Source organism: Saccopteryx bilineata, chromosome 2 (genome assembly GCF_036850765.1).
Source record: "Saccopteryx bilineata isolate mSacBil1 chromosome 2, mSacBil1_pri_phased_curated, whole genome shotgun sequence".
Lineage (NCBI taxonomy): Eukaryota > Metazoa > Chordata > Mammalia > Chiroptera > Emballonuridae > Saccopteryx > Saccopteryx bilineata.
The window spans coordinates 348,518,289-348,534,002 of NC_089491.1; the positions used below are offsets into that span (position 1 = coordinate 348,518,289).

The 15,714-nt window shown below is 39.5% G+C and overlaps 1 protein-coding gene across 6 annotated transcripts in view; it reads right to left on the reverse strand.

The window, feature by feature from the left end:
• TANC2 (tetratricopeptide repeat, ankyrin repeat and coiled-coil containing 2) overlaps positions 1-8,956 on the reverse strand; it is a 398,932-nt gene extending 389,976 nt beyond the window's left edge. For all 6 annotated transcript variants that reach the window (XM_066262672.1, XM_066262671.1, XM_066262670.1 and 3 more), the window contains exon 1: positions 8,451-8,956. The gene's annotated coding sequence lies outside the window, so the exon portion shown is untranslated. The remainder of the gene's footprint in view (positions 1-8,450) is intronic.
• Positions 8,957-15,714: the final 6,758 nt, after the last annotated feature.

Genomic DNA, 15,714 nt, shown 5'->3' on the forward strand with positions numbered 1-15,714 from the left:
CTTCACATTGTCAATTTCTATAATCCAATATACCCAATAATAATGCAAGCATGGTATTATAAACAAAAAAATAAACATGGCTACCTGGTCCAAAGATATCTGTTAGAAATAATAAAAGATTTCCATTATTATTGCTTACATACATTTCTTTGTAATGCCTGCTAATACTTTAAATATATATATATATAAATCACTGTTTTCTTTTTCTTAATACCTTTGTCACCTAAAGAAAACTGTAAAACATATCAACATTGGCCAGTGAGACTTCAGGGAAGTGACAAATTTTAATACATTATTTTTAACTGTATTTTTCCTAGAAGTATGAGTGTCGAGGTCACAGAATTCTGAATTAAAATTTTAGCTTTTATTTAAGAAAGAATATGAAATGTCCAACTTCAACTGAAAGACTACTGTAATAAAATAACTATTTTAGGCCCTGGCCGGTTGGCTCAGTGGTAGAGCGTCAGCCTGGCGTGCAGGGGTCCCAGGTTCGATTCCCAGCCAGGGCACACAGGAGAGGCGCCCATCTGCTTCTCCACCCCTCCCCCTCTCCTTCCTCTCTGTCTCTCTCTTCCCCTCCCGCAGTGAGGCTCCTTTGGAGCAAAGATGGCCCGGGCGCTGGGGATGGCTCCTTGGCCTCTACCCCAGGCGCTAGAGTGGCTCTGGTCGCGACAGAGCGACGCCCCAGAGGGGTAGAGCATCGCCCCCCGGTGGGCAGAGCATCGCCCCCTGGTGGGCATGCCGGGTGGATCCTGGTCGGGCACATGCGGGAGTCTGTCTGACTGTCTCTCCCCGTTTCCAGCTTCAGAAAAATGCAAAAAAAAAAAACTATTTTACTATACATAGTAGGTAGTCAAAAAGTATTACCGCAATATGTAAATTAAGTGAATGATATAATATATTAATACACTGCATAAACATCCCTTTTTTCCAACATAACTAATCTGACTTAACTCATATTACTTAAACACAATGTATCTGTATAACAAACTAATACACAAAATCATAGTTTTTTTTCATATAGCAATGATCTTTTTTATGCAAAATATGAAAGACTAAGACCCGAGCAAAGAAAAATGTTCTCTTATATGCTGTTCTCCAAACCTCTCTGCTTAAGGTATCTCTTCTAATAAAAAGGAACAGTGCCCTGACTGGGTGGCTCAATGAATAAAGCATCTTCCCAGCACAACTCTGCAGGTTCAATCCCTGGTCAGGGCACGTATGAGAAGCAATCAATGAGTATACAACTAAAATGGAACAAGTTGGTGCTTCTCTCCCTCTTTCCCTTTCTTCTTCTCTCTCTTTCTCTCCCCTCCCTTCTCAAATCAATGGAAAAAAACTTTTTTTAAAAAAAAGGAATAGAATCAAATACACTTTGTCAGAAACTACTTCAGAGTTAAGACAGAATATGGGTATCACAAGAAAGTGCAACAGGAGCCCTCTGTCAGATAAATCACTACTAAGGCAAAGTAACCAATCTTTTCTCAGTAAATAGAAGCAATTATGTCCTGCAGAGGCCTTCAACAGACATGCTTGGTCTGTCTCCAACTCATGACACTTGAAGATTTAATGGGCACAAACTATATAATAGAACAAGCACTGGTAAACTTCATCTGTAAAGAGCTAGACAGTATATACATATTATATTAGGCTTTGTGGGCCATATGGTCTCTATTGCAACTATCCAATTCTGCTGTTGTACCCAGAAAACAGCCATCACCAATTTGTAAATCAATAAGCATAGCTACATTCCAATAAAACTTTCGTTATGGCCACTGAAATTTGAATTCCCTATATAGTTTTTACATGTCACAAAGCATCATCCTTCTTTCGACATTTTTTCAACCATTTAAAAATATAAAAACTGCCTGACCTCTGGTGGCGCAGTGGATAAAGCGTCAACTGGGAACACTGAGGTTGCCGGTTCAAAACCCTGCACTTGTCTGGTCAAGGCATATATGGGAGTTGATGCTTCCTGCTCCTCCCCCCTTTCTCTCTCTCTCTCTCTCTCTCTCTCTCTCTCTCTCTCTCTCTTTCTCCCTCCCTCCCTCCCTCCCTCCCTCCCCTCTAAAAATGAATAAATAAAAATAATAATAAATAAATAAAAATATAAAAACTATTCTTAGCTGCAGGACATACAAAAAAAGACGCTGGGCTGCATTTGGCCCATATGCTATAATTTGCCAACCCCTGTAATAAACAATGAAAACCATTCAGCTAAAGTTCACAAAGAGAATTTTCTAACCTTCCTCCCTTCACCCTTAAATATTAAAAATAATAAAATCTAGTTTAACTCTAGAGTTACTTTTAATTATACTCCAGAAATTACTCTGAGTAATATTCTGAATGGAGTGTATGTGTATGTACATTTCTCTACACATACCTCCGATGCCTAGAATGTTCTCTAATTCCACAGTAAGAGATGAAGTTTCAAAGGCATAACTCAGATAACTTTCAGTCTTTATTCAGTAAGTAGATAACGAACACCTACTATGTACTAACTCTGCTGAGGCTGAAAATAAAAGATGAAAAGCCATAGTGCCTGCTTTCAAGGAGCTCACACACTAGTGACAAGACATATAAATAATTAAAATGCGATGTAATAACTACCGTAATGTTCACATTAAACAGATGCACTAGGACAATAGAAAATAGCATGCCCAACTCCACCCAGGAAAGTAGGCAAAACCTTCTTCACTCAGAAGTTATGAAGGGGCCTGACCAGGCGGTGGCGCAGTGAATAGAGCATCGGACTGGGATGCGGAGGACCCAGGTTCGAGACCCTGAGGTCACCAGCCTGACCATGGGCTCATCTGGTTTGAGCAAAAGCTCACTAGCTTGGACCCAAGGTCTCTGGCTAGAGCAAGGGGTGACTCAGTCTGCGGAAGGCCCGCGGTCAAGGCACATATGAAAGAGCAATCAATGAACAACTAAGGTGTTGCAACAAAAAACTGATGATTGATGCTTCTCATCTCTCTCCATTCCTGTCTGTCTGTCCCTATCTATCCCTCTCTCTGACTCTCGTCTCTGTAAAAAAAAACAACAACAAAAAACCAAAAAAACACTTTATTAAAAAAAAAAGAAAAAAGATATGAAAGGCCAGTTGGCTCAGTGGTAGGGTATAGCCCAGTGTGTGGATGTCTGGGTTTGATTCCGGGTCAGGGCACATAGGAGAAGCAACCATCTGTTTCTCTACCCCACCCTCCTCCCCATCCTCCTTCTTTCTCTCTCTCTTTCTTCCCCCCTCCTCCACCCCCTGAATCCATGGCTCAACTGGTTTGAGCACGGAGGATGGCTCATTGGCCTCTACCTCAGGCACTAAAATAAATGGCTCCATTCCTGGGGAACAGAGCAACACCCCAGGTAAGCAGAGCATCACCACCTAGTGGGCTTGCCAAGTGGCCCCATTGGGAGTCTGTCTCTCTGCCTCCCCTTCTCTCACAAATTTGAAAAAAGAAAAAAGATATGAAGGCTGAGGAACAGTCTGCACAGAGAGCAGAAGAGAGGTGCAGTAATCCATGCACAGAGACTTTCACATGTAAAGACATAGAAAGATAAGAGAATATTACATGTTAAAAAACCACAAGCAGTTTAATATCAATGAAGCATAACTTTGAAGAGTGGCAGACAATGAATCTAAAGAGAAAGCAGGGATCAGATTATAAAGGACCTCACATGGTTCGCTAAGGAGTTTCCATTTTATCCATTAAGTGATTTTTTAAAAATAAAATAAACTAACCTAATAGAAGAAATTAGTTTCCATAAATAATAATGGTATCATAATTACTTACTTCAAACTTTCTGGAGCCCTGGTGAGGTAGTTCAGTTGGTCATCCCACTATGCCAAGGTTACAGGTTGGATCCCCAGTTAGGGTACATACAAGAGTCAACCAATGAATGCATGGATGAGTGGAACAACAAATTGATGCTTCTTTCTCTCTCTCTAAAGATCAATAAATAAAAATTTTTGGAAAAAAAAAGAAACTTTCTAGAATAAAAAAGAATACTACCAGAAACTTTTTTCACTATTGCATCCTCAACCGGCTCTAGGCTTCAATAACTCAGAAACAAATTTCTTGTTCTTTATCTAGTGTTACCTTGAATCTTAAGCACTAAAAATAAAATATCCTCTAAAAAAGAAAAAAGAACCACTGGATGGGAAAATATAGCTGTAAGTCTTTAAGCTCTTTCTTTTAACCTATTTTTCTCCATCACTATATACACATCTCCTTAACAAGTTACTACAAAAAATGCTACTGAAATAAATCAAGTGATAGTTTTCATGGTAGTATAACAAAGATTAACCTATTTATACAGTATATTTAACAACAGAATTTGATGACTACAGGCACTACACATTTCGATTCATTCAGAGAAAAAAAAAAGTCCAAATAATGAAATTAGCTTCCAAACTATTTTGTAACATGTTATACCTTGCCCAGATTAGTGCTAGAAAACAGTATTCTTCAATAGTTTATTTTAGCCCTTTGAAATAAAATCGGAGTAGTATCAGTAAAAATAATACAGCTAACATTGGTGATTCTGTGTAAATGAAACCCAATATAATTCAACTAGTGTGCCCAATCAGTATGTTCCAAAGATTCAGTTTTAATTCTATTGTAAACGGAAGAAATCTGATGAATTTTTTTCTGATTACATTTTTACTATAAGGAGAGAATGTTGACACATTTCTTTCATGCACACTTGTTCTACCCTATACCCAATCAATAGCAACTACCCTAACATTCCCCTGTTGGAACTACTGGTTTAGTATATTCCTTTCTAGGGCTACTTCCTTGTTCATTCAAAATAAGGCACACAGTCAACTCAGAAAATATGTATACCCAAAGAACAAAGACATTTGGGGGGGAAGCTAGAGAGCTAGCTAAGGACAAAGATCAATGACAGAAAATGGAAATAATATAATGTTTATCAATATTAGTAAAACTTTACGATAAAGATGCAAACAACAAATCAAGTTTTATATGTGAAGTATGCTAAAATGAACTACCAACCAATAAAAATAGAGCATGATCTGAGTCTATGACAGTTTATCAAATATAAAGTACTATATATAAATATACATTCTGAATATCATAGCCATAATCCACAGATTATATTGACTTCTCTTATCAACAAATGTATATAAAAGTAAAAGGAGTGTTTGCTTACATGGGGTATATGATTCACAGAATGGCAGAAGTTTGGCTAAGAGAAGAAAATAATTCTTACAAGTGTAGGAGGTGAAATTCCATTTCTTAAACTGGCCGGAAGATATGTGAGTGGTGGCTACACTGTTATTCTTTATACTTTACACATTTAAAAACATTATCTCATATGTAGCTAATATCTATAAAACAATGTTTAAGTGTGAGAAAATTTGAGCAAACAAGTGTTGATGGAAGAGATAAAATATACATATGCATCCAATCCATTTTTGTTAATTACTTTTAAAAATAAAATAGAGGTGATAAAAATGTGAATAGAAAAAATTGATAATTTCTCCTTAATTTTCCTAGAAAAAATTAGCAATAAAGGTTTACTGGTGATAATACATACACAGAGATATAACACACACACACACACACACACACACACACACGTCAAACTACTTAAAGGTAACTTTCTACCTCTGAAGTTTTCCTGCAAAGCCAACCTCCATCACAAATCTTTCCTTAACAACATAAAATGGACTGATACATCTCTACTCATAATCCCAGACAAAAATTACAAATATAAATTCCTAAAGAGAAATGCTCATACTGTATTTTTTTATGTAGTTGCAGGCTTAACATTTACATGTGTTACTACATACTTGGGTTTATTCACACATATAATATTTATTTTATGATAGGCACCTGCATTTTAATGATGTGTGTCAATACTAACTTGATTGTGAGGGCAATCAAGTATACTGGTGAAGACGCCTTGCTAGATAGCTTGGTTGGTTAGAGCATTGTCCCAAAGTACAGAGGTTGCTGGTTTGATCCCTGGTCAGGGCACATACAGGAACAGATCTATGTCCCTGTTTCTCTCTCTCTAAAATCAGTTTAAAAAAAAAAAAAGTATACGTACTAGTGAAGAGCACAGAATTTAAAGAGTCTAAAACCACAGTTCCTGAATTGAAACTCAGCTCTCTTCCACTTGCTAATTAAATAATCTTGAGCAAGTTATTTAACACCTCTTTGTTTCAGTTTCTCAACCATAAAATGGAAATAACAGTACATACCTCACTGGGTGCTGAAACTGATTAAAACATTATAACAGGACTGCCACCTAACAGGTGCTATATAAGGGTGAATGAAGTATTACTACTAGCACTACTACCAGCAACAGTACTGAACCTTCTTCCCAAACATATTGAAAATATCTTTAGAAAATGAATTACTGAATAAAATTACATACAATGAAAAATAGACATTAAATTCAGAGGCTAATTAACAGTAAGTTTAAAGCCTTGCAACTCTGAAGAGAATAGATGGGTGATTAATAAATCTCCATAAGCACTCAATCAAGAACAATCTGAGCAGAGCAGTTTCCAAAAGTGCAACTATTAATTTCTTCCCTTACACAAGGGGGCAGTGATAACAAGAAAAGAATGAGATTCTGCAACACCTCTTCCTACAGACAGTAGGGGGTAGCAGTACATATAGCTTACAGTCAGAACAAAACAGGAAGACCCAACAGAACTGCTCTTTATTCTCCTCTGGCCCTCTCCTTCTTGCTTTAGCCCCAACATAGCCACTAAGTGAGGGATACAGGAAAGACCAATACCCCAAATTCATCCCCAGGGAAAATTCAGTTTTGTCTTTGAAGCAAATGATTCCTCAATGGCTGAATCTGGATCCATGAAGAAGAGAATCACTATAAATGTTCAGATTATCTGGGAAATTACTTACTGTTCTTAATATGAGATCAACATTCAGGCAAGTAATTCAATTTAGCTACAAGAAGTACATTTAGCTACAAGAAGTACAACATAAAACACTAAAATCTATCAATAATATATACCTATATCCTAATGAACATATCCAGATATTTGTAAGTTATATTAAATAGCTCATATCTTTTGTTACTTCTGAAATTCCAGCTATGATCTGACAATCCTTTCAAAACACAAATGTTCTTCCTAAATAGAAGTCACAATGTTTTGCAGCATGTGGGTAATATATATATATATATACATATATATATATTATAGAGAGAGACATAGATATAGATATAAATATAGAGATAGAAATTTAATATTTTATTTTTTATGTACACATTATTAAAATGATCTACCTGGGAAATGCTGCAAGAAGCACTCCACTGACAGTATCCATGTTGTTGCTTTTTATGCCATTCTTACAGCATACAATTTAATCTATTTTACCACCCCAACACCAACAACATGCAGGAATAGATCACTACTGTCGTCCACTGTAATTAACCATTGCAATAGCTTTTGGCTCCAACCCCTCAAAATGCCTGAAAATTTATCCCTTTTGTTCACCATATTGTTTTGTTTTCCTCATTCCAGATATTTTTCACCTGTGTAAAAATGAAGAAAAAGGCACATATGAAAATTTCCCTTTGCCTAGTGATCTTCAACTCAGAATTATGGTCAAGACGTGTGTGTGTGGGGGGGGGGGGGTGTTTGTTTTTTTTTCTTTTCCAGGAGAGGAGACTGAAACAGACACCCAAAACACCAAATCTTCTTCCAGTTAATTATCACTGTTTTGGGGAAAACATTTTAAACATTCCACACCTGAGATAGAAGACAGGATACAATTGTATCAGTGCTCCACATGCTGATGTCAAAACCTGGAATTATTTTAGCCCTGTTTTTTCTTTTCCTTGTCACAACCAGACACAATTTGCTTCCCCCCCCCCTTACGTGAGTACTATCTCTATCTCAAAAAATTGCATATCGTAGCTCTTTTTTATTTCCTGTGATAAAATATCTAGCAATGAGCCTTATTAATCCTTTCTTATACAACGCCTCCTTTCCGGGGGAATTATTAATATTACTAATAACACTTCTACCATGAATTTCAACGCCACACAGGCCAACCCACCCTGTGCCTTACCTGGCACAATTCACAACTACTTTTATGCTGCATTCTGGGGGCACATTTTGCAACTCGTTCTGCACCACATTCCCTGCCACGTTTAGCAATCTGCCTCGCATCTCATCCTGGGTTCCCATCATCCGGAGACTTTCTGTACCAAATCCCATGACACCTCCGGTGACACCGAAGCGACCAACCCTGGACCCGTCTGAAACCACCTTGAGTGCCACATTTGGAGCCAATCTTCCGCACGCCTCGGACACCGAAGGCACTTCGCTGTTCATTCCGCTGTCGCCCCGCTCGCCCCCGCCCCTTTCCCTGGAATAGAGGCGTTGGAGGCAAAACGCCCCTGTCACTTAAGCGACCTTTCCTTCCCCGCTCCCCCGGGTTTCTTACCTGCCGCTCTGAGGGGCTCGCTGCACCTCGGGGTCAAGCCCTAGTCCCCGGGTCTCCTAGAAGGACCGCGCCGCCCGCGATTCCCAGAGCACCTCGCTGCGCTCCGACACCCGCGATGGGTCTGCGCCTCGGAAAGGCGCGGCGGGGCCTCGCGGCCCGCGAGTGCAGCCCGCGGCGGTCCGCCTGTCAGCGGCGGCGCGGGTGCAGGTTCTCGCCCCTCAGCGCGGCGGCGGCGGGAGCCTCGCTCCGCCTCGCGCGCTGCACACCCGGGAGGTGAGCGCGAGGGGGATGGGAACGGGGGCGGGGCCGCCCGAGGAGGCGCAGAGGGCGGGGGCGAGAGGGCAGCGCTGGCGGCCCGGGGCGCGGCGCTCGGAGAGCTCGGAGCTTCCCCCGCCGGGTAGGCGGCTCGCGTGAGGCAGCTGTATCAGCGGGCCCCGCCGGACTAGTGCGCCCAGCAACCCGCGCTCGACCAGCCGCTCGCTAGCGCCGCCGCCGCGCCGGGGGCGTCGCACCCTCGGAGGCCGCCCGCAGCCCCGCCCCCTCCGGGCCCGATTGGGGAGGGGCGCGAGCGCGGAGGGAGAGCGCGTGCGTGGGGGCGCGTGCGTGGTGGAGCGCGCGCGCCCCCGCCCCCTCTACAGTTTGGGGGTGGGGTGTCACTAGAAGAGAGAACCAAGACGGAACCCTTCTCTGCGCGGAGAGGTTGCGCCCTGGCTCTTCCGCTCTCTACGGTCTGAGCATTTCTTGTTCCCTCAGGGGGCTTTTACTGGTGGGGTCGATGGCATTTAGTAGGGAAAAGGGGGGAAGCTCAATAGCAGACAAGGCCCTAGATAGTCGGCTCCGCCCCCATGGGTGATGTCACTTTTGAGGTGCTGCTACTGTCACGTGCGCCCACTTCTGGGCCTGTCCGCCTGCTTTGATAGCCAGAACGTTCCTGTAGATTTCCCCATTTCGGTCACCTTACGCACGTCTCCTCGAGTCATCGAACCCGACAGATGTCAGTTATTTTCTTCCCGCGTTCAGCTCTAATCTGTAAACTGCTTCAAAAATGCCACAGTTGACTAGGGTGGAAATCAGAATAAAGTGGAAACAGCGGCATGGGGGCGGGGGTAAGACCCCGGAATGGAGGCTGTGTTATCTAGATTGCTGAAAATTCACCGACGACATCTTGAGAGCCTGAGGTGTAGTTGTGAAGCTGCCTCTGTCACTGCCAGGTTGGACAAGAAGTAATGTGGTTTTAAGAGCTGGTTGGCAAGGCACGGAATGTCACCACATTAAAGCCTCCTTGAAGGTCATACTTCCCTCACCACCCTCCACCTAGATCTTCTTCCCTTTTACTCTTCCCTTTTCCTTGCATCATAAAACAGCAAGTCAACTGTGGAAGATATCTGAACATAAATTTTTTCGTGTGCTATAAGATGATGCAGAGCAATCACTATTTCATGCTCTGCCTGGCTAATCTTTACTTCCATAAACTGAGACGACCTTTCGTGGTCATCCATTTCCTAATGAGACGCTATGATTAGAAATAAATGCATCAAATTACTTCAATCAAGGAACCTGTGTCTGCTGTTTCTTAGAGAGGTTTGTTCGTTTAATAACAGTCCTTTGAATCTAATTCATCCAGGAGTTTCTTTGGCATTTTAAAGATAAGTATTAATTTCGGAATAATTCAAGAAATTGAATATGAAGTCATTTCCAACAGCTAGTGTCTACAGTGAGTGCTTGACAAGTTAGAGCCAGAACACCTTTGAATACTACAACTAAAATGGCAAGGTGAAGAAGGAGTAGTATATGGGATCTTTGAGTGATAACTCCAAAAAGTTAGATTACTCTATATATATCTATGGCAGGGGTCCCCAAACTTTTTACACAGGGGGCCAGTTTGCTGTTCCTCAGATCGTTGGAGGGCCGGACTATAAAAAAAACTACAAATCCTGTGCACACTACACGTATCTTATTTTAAAGTAAAAAAAACAAAATGGGAACAAATACAATATTTAAAATAAAGAACAAGTAAATTTAAATCAACAAACTGACCAGTATTTCAATGGGAACTATGGGCCTGCTTTTGGCTAATGAGATGGTCAATGTGCTCCTCTCACTGACCACCAATGAAAGAGGTGCCCCTTCCGGAAGTGAGATGGGGGGGGCGGATAAATGGCCTCCGGGGGCCTCATGCGGCCCGCGGGCCGTAGTTTGGGGACCCCTGATCTATGGTGATAGAGGCAGAGTAGTGACTACTTATGGGGGTATCAACTGAGAAGGGGCAAGAGGAAGCCTTGCGGGTTGATGCAAAATATTCAATATCTTGTTCTAGTTATTGATTACAAGTAGTAATATATGTGCAAAAAGATGTGTGTGCTTTACTGTATCTCAGGGGTTTTTTTAATTGCATCACACAGAGAGATATTACAGTGTCATCACAATTGGAGTCGGGAAACCTAGATTTGAATCTCAGTGTCACCCAACAGTTACACCAGCTTTATGACCTTGAGCAAGTAAGTCTCTGAGTCTTTGCTTCATCTATCTAATGTCAGTGATAATACTTCAGAGGATGATTGTAAAGATTAAATGAAATTGTTTGAAAAATACGGAGCACAGAGCCGGGCATATAATAAGTGCTCAGGAAACAGTAGCTATTACATTATTCTTCTTGTACTCAAATGTACCCTATTTAATTCTCCTCTGGTCTTTTTTTATTTATTTTAAAGATTACTTTGTATCTAAGCCTTTCCTGTGAATTTCACTGAGATTAATTTTATTCCTTCCTTTAAGAATGAACACAGGGCAGTCAAGGGTGTAATCTGTTGATTTTCAAACTATTGATAGTTCAAGAAACAGCATTTAGAAATTATGGTGCTTATTGTGGAATACCATGAAAAATTAACATATTTCTTAACTCTACCTTATGGACTTGATACAATTTTACTAACATTAAATCTGGCTATATTATGTTTATGCAGATCTCCACATATAAAAAATAATATATTTTTTAAAAACATGTCTGCCTTTTTCCTTTAAAATTTGTTTGCAACTTTTCACAAGGTAGAAGTACCAAAAGTTTAATAACAATTCACAAAATGAAAACCTTTAAATCCATTTTTCTTGAAATTAGAAAAAACCAGTAATTGTTCAATTTTAGCAGCAGAACTCTTTATTTGATTTTCCCTGTCAGCTCTAATAGTTGTGACCCACAGGATTCCTTGCTCTGATGAAGCGAGTAACTCTGACTCACTACCCTCCTCATACTTCTAAAGATCAGTCTCCATTTCTTTTGGCTGACCTTTCCCAAATCCCATGTTCACATTGAGCAGTGGCATTGCCCACTGGAATAAACTCACTGCTTCACTGTTTTTGATCATCTAACATGATTCTGTTCAGCCAGTTCTCTTCTACATAATTCTGCTGTTATACAATTTGCTGACACACTCTACCTCTTTGGAGGAAACAGTCTCTCCCTGACACAGGTCATGGAGGGGTACAGTAGGGGTAAAGAGCAGCACTGTAGTGAGAAGTCATCTTTGTCCTCAACTCCTCTCCCTGACATTCTTTTCTGTCACTAATACCTGAAATCTTGAAAATGCTTTTATTTTTAACCTATTAAACATCTATTCTATTCAGATGATAATTTAGTCTATAATTTAAGCTGGAAACAGAATTAGTATGCTATACAGTGTATCCGTAAAGTCATGGTGCACTTTTGACCAGTCACAGGAAAGCTACAAAAGATGATAGAAATGTGAAATCTGCACCAAATAAAAGGAAAACTCTCCCAGTTTCATACCTATTCAGTGCAGTTCGATGTGGGCTCACCCACAGATTTTTTAGGGCTCCTTAGGTAGCTATCCCGTATAGCCTCTACAGATTCGTCACTGACTGATGGCCTACCAGAACGGGGTTTCTCCACCAAACTGCCAGTTTCCTTCAACTGCTTATCCCACCGAGTAATGTTATTCCTATGTGGTGGCGCTTCGTTATAAACTCGCCGATATTCATGTTGCACTTTGGTCACGGATTTGAATTTAGCGAGCCACAGAACACACTGAACTTTCCTCTGTACCGTCCACATCTCGACTGGCATGGCCGTGGGCTGCTCCGCTGTATACACGGTGTTACGTCATCATCTGCGCATGCCCACATGCTGCCACATCATCCTACAGAAACTGGGAGGGTTTTCCTTTTATTTGGTGCAGATTTCACATTTCTATCATCTTTTGTTGCTTTCCTGTGACCAATCAAAAGTGCACCAAAAGGACACACTGTATAAGAACCTGCAAATAATTTTCCATAAAGTAGTCCAACCTTACACAATACCTCCCAACTTTTCAGTGCCGTGTATACCACTCAAAACACCCTTTCTTGGTCTATCAGCTCTGCATAATCACACTCTTGTACATGTCTTCCCCTGGTACTTTTAATAAACTCTTGACTGGTAGGCTATGGCACTGTGTAAAAGCTTAAAATGTTCATTCATGAGCAAATACATGAATGTCACAAATTAATGTATTAAAAAATGACTGAGTATAAGAATTTAAGTTGCTCTAAAGTTAAAACCAAAAATATTGATGTCTACCTATTTTGCACTCATAGTTGACTTTTTATCCCCAAGGGCAACATGCTAAAGAAATCACAATGCTGTCATTACCAAGGGTATTTATTGTGCTCAGATACAAAGATTATCCCAATGATCTAATAAGACATGAAGTTTAACTTGATTCTCTAATAGTAGTTTTTATTGAACCTGCCATATCCCCTCAAAGCATCAAATAATTAGAAGGTAGTTAATATATGTTAGAAGAGGCAATCAACAGTAAAGGGAGAATGATTGGCCTTTATAGAATGACCACACAATCATGGTGCAGCAACTGTAGTCTTTATCACTCAGCCATGAGTAAAAGTAAAATAAGAATATGGTACAGTAGTATAAATTGTCTTTGTTTTCTTTCATATAATGAAGTGCACTTAATTTCTCTTTAGTTAAAAGAGACTTTAAACAAGAAATGATTTTTTTAATATAATGGAATGATAGCTTGTTGATGTGAAATGTAGAGGTTTTAATTATTAAGAAGAGGTGGGAAGAAAAAAAAGGTAGGGGAAATGAAGGTTTAGATTGGACCTTAGCCCACACATCTGAAGCCCAGTGAACAATTCCTCTAGGTTTAGTCAACCCAGCCTGACACACAATGTCAAAGAAACAAAAGAAAATAATCAGAATTCAGTAGAGGAAAAGGAAAGGGGGCATTGTAATGGTATGTGACCAACCTAATTGTAATGCAACTTCATTTATGTGGAACTTGGCTATCTGGCAATCTCATTTATTTGAAGCACAGCAAAGAACCAAGGAAATAAAGAAGATGGAAAAAGACCTCTGCAGAAACAAAATAGAAATCACCACATGCCCTAAAGATCCTGCCTATAACTCCTAAATATTCATTAAAAATCTTTATTTCTAAATATTCATTGAAGCCCTTTCTCAGAGGCTATTAATTTACTTGGATGCTATTTTAAAAGGTCTGGCAATCTGGTTTCCAAACTCATAAAAAATTAAAAGCAGTAAACTAGGAAAAGGAGGAGAAACTATCACAAGCAGGCATGCAGACAACAGTGAGAAGTGGAAACTGAAAGTCTGTAAGCAGATAGAAATGAAAAAGGCATAAAAATGGACTTAATGATAAAAAGCACAGCAATTTAGTGTTTTCAGCAGAGGGGAAGACAGTCCTACCTGCTGCCATAGGCCTTGAGGAAGAAATTTTAAACACTAGTTCTACATTAACCCTGAGTAATCAAGAAAATTAAATTACATTTGGTGTAAAAACCTGAGTTATGCAGCACTCAACTTCATGTAAATAGTTTCATAGGCACATAACAAAAATTTGAAGATGTAGGAGATTTTATATCACATTGAGAGATGCAAAGAAGTCACATGTACCCATGAACACTATGAAGTAGTTATGCAAGGCCAGAAGTTGCAGGTATAGGAGATAATGGCCTTCCCAAATAATGGCTTTTGTTCCCATGTAGATTCTTACTGCATTAGCTTGTCGTGAAATTGCTATTTGTTCACCATTTTCTTACTTTCTAATCTTGTCCCAAAAGTGGCTAAGTGATAGGAAGAATGCAGGACTAGTTTGTAAGTTCAAGTAAGTTGAATAAGAGCAAAATATAAAAACTTTAATCAAGTATGAAGGTATTTGCAATTTACCCTAATTTTTTTTATCCAAAACCTTTCAGGAATATCTGTATGTATTATAAATATGATAGAGAAATATTACTTGGAGGTAAGGAATAATCTAAAATGGAACAGAGATTTATGCATAAAGATGTTAATCACAGTAATATTTATAAAATTTAGCCAAAAAAAATAAAAGGAAGCTATCTAATTAACCAACCTTAAAGAATGACTAAATAAATTATATTGCATAAATATTTAATGGGCAATTATGCAACTATAAAACCTATATTTTCATTAGACAGAAAATTTGACATAATAAATTAAAGAATAGAATACAGAATTGCATATGCAGCATAATCTCAACAATGTACAAAATATATAGCAAGAAGATGGGGTGAAAAATCTCAGTAATAGCCACAGAATTTTTTTAAAAGACCTAGGAACAAATTGTATGTCTAATACCCACACAAAGAAAACTATAAATATTTACTGAAAGAAAATTTTAAAAACTGAGTAAATAAAAGGGAATATATGTGAAGAAACCTGAAACACTAATTCAAAAGAATATATGCACCCCTATGTTCACTGCAGTGTTATTTATAATAGCTATGATTTGGAAGCAACCAAGTACCTGTCAGTAGATGAGTAGATAAAAATAAGTGTGGTACATTTACACAGTGGAATACTACTCAGCTGTAAAAAAAAGAAAGAAGGAAAGTTTACCTTTTATGACAGCATGGATGGACCTGGAAGATTATTATGCTAAGTGAAATAAGCCAGTCAGAGAAAGACAAGTACCATATGATTTCACTCATATGTGGAATCTAAAAAACAACATAAACTAACAAACAAAATAGAAACAGATTCATAGATACAGAGAGCAGACTGACAGCTAGAGAGGGTAATTGGGGGGCTGGGTGAAAAAGGTAAAGGAATTAAGCAAAGAAAAAAACTCTGACACAGATAAGAGTATGGGGATTATCAGAGGGAAGGGGGTGGGGAGGTAACGGGGCGGGGGGGATAAATGGTGATGGAAGGAGACTTGACTCGGGGTAAACACACAATACAATATAGAATTGTACAGTTGAAACC